Consider the following 8,027-nt stretch of genomic DNA (forward strand, 5'->3'; position numbering starts at 1 on the left):
AGAAACTAGTCTCTTCGAGTGACTGATCACCCAATACGCATGTCCATCTAGAAAAATCTGCAAATGTTCATCCCCATTTTTTCCACGTCCCAAATAATTTCTCTTACTTTCCTTTTTACTGCGGCTCGTCTGCTTCCCAGGCAGGACTGAATACCACTTTTTCTCTCTAAATCCCTTTTTTTCCCTCAAATTTACAGAAGACTTGAAGGTGCAATACAAAGAACATTTTTCTTGAACCTTTAGAGTAAGTTGTTGACACAGGGCTCATCACCTTCAAATACTGTAGTATTCCCTACAAACAAAGACATTCACCTACATACCACAAAGCAATCATCCCAATCAGGAAAGTAACATTGACTCATCACCATCATCCAATCCTCAGATCCCATTCAGTGCTTTGCCAGGTATCCCAACCATACATCCAGCTCAGATTCAAGCTTTGCATTTATTGGCATGCTATATTAACCTTCTTTAATCTAGAAAAGTTTCTCAGTCATTCCTTGTCTTTCATATCCTGGATATTTCCAAAGATTACGGGTCAGGTATTTTGTTAAAAGTCCCTAAAGTTAGCAGCCACATAAAACAGGGAGATCAGCTCAGTGATCTGTGACCCATCTAGAGGTGTGGGATAGGGAGGGTGGGAGGGAGACGCAAGAGGGAGGAGATATGGGGATATATGTATATGTATAGCTGATTCACTTTGTTATAAAGCAGAAACTAACACACCATTGTAAAGCAATTATACTCCAATAAAGATGTTAAAAAAAGAGAGAGAGAAAAACAAAAGTCCCTAAAGTTTAATTTGTCTAATGTCTTCTCATGATTAGACTCAGGTTACGGATCTTTGGCAGGACAGAAGTGATGCTGTGTTCTTTCACTGCATGCTATCAAGAGGCACATGGTTCTGAATTATCCCACTTCTAATGATGTACAGTTGGATTGCTTAAGGTGGTAGAAGTCAAGATTCTCTACGTTGAAGTTACTCTTTCTCTTTTAAATTAATATTTTTCAGGGAGGTAGTTTGAAACTATCTAAATATCCTGTTTTTTATCAAACAATTATTCATCTATATCATTTTAGTTTCATTGTTTACTGTTTTATTCAATGGGTTATAATTACTTTCAGTTTATATTGATTATTAAATTATTTCCAGTGGGATCCCCTTCAGGCTGGCTTTGGTGTCCTTTTGACAGGTCGACATTATTCTTTGATGATTTCCTTCCTTTCTGGCAAAAATAAATAAAAAATAGTCTAGGCTCTCTCTTGTACCTTCCCTGCCTCAGACACGGAATTAGCAATTTCCTCAAGCATCCCTGGTTCTTTTTACTGATATACAGTATGTAGATGGCAAGGTCCGGATCTGCTTCCAGGCACTTACATTGGAAACAGTTTTGGGCGCACGCATGTGTGCGCACACACACACACACACTCACACTGAAAACCATGAGCTCACAGCAATACCTCTAATTTCCATCTAACACTACAGGATATATTCAGGTTTTCCACATTTTCGCATTGGCAATTCTTTTCCAACAGTAAGAAATCAGATGCCCATTATCCTTAATATACTTTCTTATTTCATCACTTCCCTGTGTGTAGCCAACGTCCCTTCCTACCACTGTCCCTCACCTGCACAGATGTTCTCCTCACCCTACTCCAGCTCCTAGTCCCTGGACTGGCTCCTGCTCCCTGCAATACAAATGGTCACTCCTCGGCCCTCTACATTTGCACTTGGTCACCACTGTTCCCCACTTATTCCCTCCTCTGAGTGTGAGTGTCTTCTTTGCTGGGTCCCATATAATGGATTTAACTCTAAATCTTTCAGTAAGGAAAGAGTTAAAGAGAGGAAAAGGAAGAACCTTATTTGTTTGGCGTGTTCTTCACAAACTACACTGGTAATTTGTTGATCTACAATGAGAAATTGTAAGTATCAGGCATCTGCTATATTCTCTGAACTCTGATAAGAATCTTTAATCCATCGGAATAAGCATAGCAAGGTGCTTGACTCAGTATTTTCCCTTCTTTTCTCTTAATTGTCTCTTCACTATTTTTTTTAATTCTACAAATTTGCATTACTGCTTGTTTAGTTCAAGAAATATCTAATGAGTCCCTAACATACATGAGGAAAAGTGCTAGATGATGGGTGGGATCCAGAGACAAGAAGGATAAAATAGAATCTTTTGTAAGGTTTTGTAAGGATGTTCAGATTAATATACAAATAACTGTGAGACAACATTGTAATACCAGAAAATGTCATAATGATTTTTCAAGAACTTACTCTATAAAAAGCACTATGTGCATTTACTACCCACTAAAACCCCACAAAGGAGGGCAGTTATATTACTGTCCTCACATGAGGAGCTACAGGTTCAAAAGTTTGAATGCCTGCTTAAGTTTCCAAATTTAGAAAATAAGTGAGCTGGATTTGGCATCCAAATTTGTCCAAAATCTTTGCCCTTCATCACTATGACATTCAGAAGATGGAAACATCCCGTCTTATCAGATCAGGAGAGACTTCAAGAAGAAAATGGCATATAAGGTAGACTTTTAAGAACTGGGGTTTTAAGAAACAGATATGCCTGAAAGCTACTTCGGTTACAGAGAAGAGAATGAAACAAAGGATTTAAAGGAGAGACTCAGGGCATGTATCCACAAGTAGAAGAGGTTGAGTGCACAGTGGGATTTGTGGAAGAAGTAAGACAAGACCAGTAGATTGGGAAAGAACTGTGAATGGTTCTAGACCCCAGGATAATGAGCCTGCATTTCATTCAAGATGCAAAAGGTAACCTAAGCCCAACTCCAACTCTAAACCTCACCAAGGTTGTCAGAGGAATGACAATGTGGAGAACAGCTTCCAGGAAGTGGCAATTAGGGTCTGGCCAGCTCAGAGGATTCGAACAGAAGGAAAAAAAGGCTTCTGGATGGTGGTTACTAAATCAGGGCAATCAGTCCCAGAGGCTGGGAGCAAGATGAAGTAAAGGGGATGAAGTGCTGACCAAAACAAAAGGGGAGTGGGCAGGAGGAGAATAACCAAAATAAGATGTAGAGCAGTTTAATGGGATTAAAAGTGGAATAGATGGAATAATGTCTGTGTTTAAGGAATTTCAGTTTGAAATATGGAGAGGAGAGCAAGGTTAAGTTATTGTAACTCCAATACATGATGGTTTAACTACAAAAGAGATGGAGGTCACTGGATGTAGCCCATCAAAAAAGTCACTCTCTTATCTGCAAAACCTAAGTACTGCATGGCACACAAGAGATGTTCACAAAAATTGTGTGTAGTGAGAGCACACCTGAATGGATGTGAAGGCAGTATTGCCACAGATAGACATTGAACCTCACTTTAAGAGGCTGGAGGCAGAAGAAAACAAAACTATCAGATTCTGACATCTCTGAGGATAGTGAATGAGGGTCTGGGAGGGAAAGGGTCATGAGAAAGGGGAAAGGAAGAGGGACAGATAAAAGATGAGTCAGGACAATTCTTCAGAAACCAGAGGCAGTGTCCTCCATTGCTCTGAATCTCTGTAGCAAAGTGCTGGCATATGATATTGCTTTAGTAGGGGAGGAGTGGATTCAGTGTCTACAGCAGAAACCAGAATTCCAGAATGTCCCACAAACAGACTACTTCACAGAACAACAAAAAGAAGAAAAGGCCCTGCACCCACAGCCCATGAGAGACCCAAGCTCAGGGAGACACCCCCTCCCACCCACGTGGCTCAGGAGCTCCCAGCAGAGCACATAGCCATCAGCAGAGGGGCCCCTGGAGGGTGGAGTCAAGCCCTCCTGATGTGGCCGGCATGGCCCCTCATCTCATCTGTAACACCGCAGCTCCACACCACTCTCTTCCCAGCACCAGAATCTGGGTCACAGTGGGGTGGAGCTCTGGCAGTTCCTTGTATTTAATAAGTAACTCCCACTGATTTTCCAGCCCTTCCTTCCCCACCAGTAGCTCTGACTGTCGGCACCAGGGGGCAGGCCTGGAAAATCACTCACACATTATTTGTGATCGCCATCCCCCATCCTCACCCAGAGGTGCAGATAAACCCTGAATAGCCTGAGGTCTAAGAATGAGAATCTCTGCGTGGGTGAGTCAGAAGCTCCGTAGATAACCAACCACTATAGTGTGTGCTACATTTATTCTGGTCACCACTGCTTCTCTAACAGCCCCAGGCCAAGGATATGTAGCCACTGCTATGGGTCTCTGTTCTCACCAATCTCCCAGAAGCCTTTGCTCAGACAGGTTGGAAGTTCGGTGTATATGAGTCTGTGCGGTAGGGAAGGTGGGAGGGACCATGGGAAGAAAAGACTAGAGATTGCTGAATACAAGACTGAATTTATGATTTCTCCTGTTGACATTTTAGTTGAAGATTGTTGTATTCACTTCTTTCTCTCACAGACATGAATAGGAAGGTGTTTATTTTTCCTAAATGGCCTAGTAACACTCATGTGAGCTTGATCACACAGCTGGAAAAACCTCTGGAGAACTTCACTGTGTGTCTTTGTGCTTGCCCTGACCTCTCTCCATGCCTCTAGACTCTTCCACAGCTGCAGACCAAGAATAATGAGATGATCATTTTTAAACCTAGTATTGGAGGGTACCATGTTATCATTGGGGGTGACAAGATTTTCTCCAAGGTCTATAAAGGGTTCCTTGCCCTGGTGCACATCTGTGCCGGTAGGGAGTCCTCCTCTGGTGTTGCCGAACTCTGAGTCAACAGGTCACCTGAAGTGATAAAGGGACTGAGACAGGATTACTCTACGAGGGCTCACCCCACATTGTCCTGGGGCAGAAGCAGCATTCCTGTAGAGGTGGGTTGATCAGAGCCAGTCCTCTGTGAGAGGGATTGGGGATTTATATCTGTCCATCTCCAGAAAAGGCTTGTTTGTGTATGAAGGTCTCTACATTAGACCTGTATCTGCCCAGACAGGTGGGCACTGAACTGTAGGATGCAGGATCATGTGCTCACAAGCTCCAGAGTCAAGTTGAAGTTCTGCTCCAACAGGACAAAGATAGTGGGAAGAAAAATTACCCACAGGAAAGACTACCTCTGAAGACAATTATACTTATGCGTTATGCTATTGCTGTTTTCTTTGAATTTCCCATCTACTGAGCTGCCTAATTTACAAGAAAAGTACAATGACTCCTAGCATTTATTCAATATTTTTCATGGCCCAAAACACCTCCCATTTAAGGCTCATGTTTTTGAGTTGTGCTATTATTCAGAAAATAAGGAACAACAAGGATATAATAAAAACAAAATTTGTTGTAAGGAAAAAAAAAAGTAAAGGTTTTAACACTTGATTAGTAGAAGTTTTTAGACTTCTCCCTCAACGGAGTTTACTCTCATTCTACTCACAACTGTTTATTTCTATGGAATTTAATTGAGGGCCTGCTAAATTGGATTTCTGGGTCACAGTTAATAGAACAGAAAGGTAGAGCAGGTCTGGGGTTGCTCTACTCACTAAGAGCTATGGCTCCTCCTTCCTTCTGGCACATCCTCAGACCTGATCTAATAAAATGCACATCTGGAAACTAGGGGAGCAGGGCTGTCTGGGGCCACATAACTCAAGGCAAATCTTCACCTCCAGTAGCCCCTGGAGCACTGTAAAATAATCAGTGACATAAGTGTCCCAAAGTCATCAAGAAAATACTACATGTTGAATAATACTCATGTCACCTTTGCTTAAAACCCTCTAAGATTCCCAGGCATTTACGGTAGAAGTCAAATTTTGGCAGGGAATAGGGTTGCTGCAGGATTTGACTACCTGTCTGAAGGTCCACCATATAAAATGTTCAGCCTACTGACTGGCATGTAATAAATGATATTATAATTAACAATATTAGTATACTATATACATTGTTTATATTACTGTTGTTGTTTTTATGTAAAATACATGGCACACTGTCCTGCTCTTAGTTGGTGCTTAGGGAGAATGGGTTTCAACTCTCTCAATTCCTTTCCCAAACAGAAAAGAGCAAGAGATGCTAGATTTAGGAGGGAGTCCCAGTTAAGCATGTCACAGGGGCACTGGCCATGGTTGCAGAGAATGGAGTCAATGAAGATCAGAAAGCAAGAATTTAGGAAGAACCCAACAGTTTAATCAAACCCCCCCCCCCAAAAAAGGTTGAAAACAACCAGTGACAACTTAACAGGAGCAGATGAAAGGCACATAGGCACAGCACAATGTAATGAACACAGAAGATTCCAGAAACAGATGATCACGCTAGAGAGTTGCCTCTCTATAAAGAATTCCTAAAAACTGAGGAAGAGCTGCCACAATGGGTTTCTTACAAGTCAGGTCCCATGAGCCTCCCCACCAAGTAGGAGGGAAACGGTAAGTGAACCAGGTAGGCAGGTGTTTTATTGATATGGGGAATGTTTAGCTTCCCTTTGCTATCTCCTTACTTAACCATATATTTTCTGTTTATGATGTATCTCCTCATGACTTTATATTTTGAATATAGTATTCAAATAAAAACCAGACATGACCCTGCCTATTCTATTTAATGAAATATAATGAGGATAACTTTCTGCAAACATTAAATTAAGGCAAATTCTGAAGGAATCAGGGAGGGAGAAAAGATAAATGTTTCATTTTTGTTTACAAAAGTATCATCTCCTAATTGTTACAAGTATAGATAATCTAAGAGAAAGGGGTTCCTTATATCCAGAATATAGAACATTAAAAATCTAGCAATGTCCCAAACCAAAACCAAATCATTCTTTATCAATACATTCAGTCCCATGCAATTAATTCTTGTTCTGCTTGATCTTGGGTGAACAGTTTTATGAACCTGTCAGTTTCTCTATTAGAGTTCTAGAAATCCTGACTCAGTCCAGTGGTATGGTTTCAAAGTTACATAAGCAAAGCCATCAGAATCCTGTAGCCCAGGTTCCTGTCATAGTCTTTTCCAAGGGACTCTGAGAAGACAAAGCATTCTGGCCTGTACATAATTGCAAATGCTTCCAGGGAAGAACCAGAGCAAAACAGAAACTATCTGTGGGTGATGTAAGACTTAAAACAGCATGGGTAAGATATGATAAGAGTTAATTTAATAAGCATATTTGGTTGTTTCTATGACACTCAACATTTTAAAATAATTATTAGAATTATGACTGATAACATTACATTGGACATTTCATAAACAGAGAGTACTGACCAATTTCTAGGAAATTAATTCAATTTCTGAAATACTTACATTTATATTTACCCATACAAATATAACCTAAGTTAACATCTCTTATTTGACAATGCCTTTCCATATAATCCAACCTATCAAATAAACCAAATTAGTTTAACATCTCTCTTTTTACAAGGTGAGAGAACAAATCCTCTGAGACTTTCCAGGGGCCCTCTAGGAAATCTCAAAGTCAGTTTGGAGTCAAGAAGATTTCATTTAGGATTTGATTTGGGGAAGGCAAAATTGTCAAAACTGTAAAACAAACAAACAAACAAAAAAAACCTTAGCTCTTTTAAAAGTGATAAGACTTGGTTCTCTTAAATAATCAAGAATAAGGTTAACATAAGGCACAGGAAATTATGCTGATAAGACAGAGAATCTTTGTTTCCTAGGTGGATGACTTAAAAAGTAAAGAAAAATCTTTTAGGATCTATTAAGAACAGACCAACAAACCAAGAAAACTCTGTTATATTAATAGAAAGAAAAACAGATTCTAGTTTTGCATCCTTATATTTTTGAGCTCATTTTTTAAAAAAAACCTTATAAATAAATCCATTCAATCTCAGCCAGCTTAACCACACATGAAATTACTTTTCCTCTAAACCTCCTACAACTTTCTATATTCATTCAGGTTTTTTTCCTTTATTATCTTCCTTCTCACTCTGGGACAACCAGTCACTTCACTTCAGGACAAAATTATTCTATTTTTCCCTTAATGAAAACACATGCTTCATACCTTGCAAAAGTTTCCTTATGAAAAACACATCCTATTTTTTTGTATACTTTGCGTAAAAAGTTGTTCCCCTTATTATTTTTGGTAGTTTTATTTTCATACACTGATTAT

The sequence above is a fragment of the Eschrichtius robustus genome, chromosome 3 (assembly GCF_028021215.1).
Source record: "Eschrichtius robustus isolate mEscRob2 chromosome 3, mEscRob2.pri, whole genome shotgun sequence".
Lineage (NCBI taxonomy): Eukaryota > Metazoa > Chordata > Mammalia > Artiodactyla > Eschrichtiidae > Eschrichtius > Eschrichtius robustus.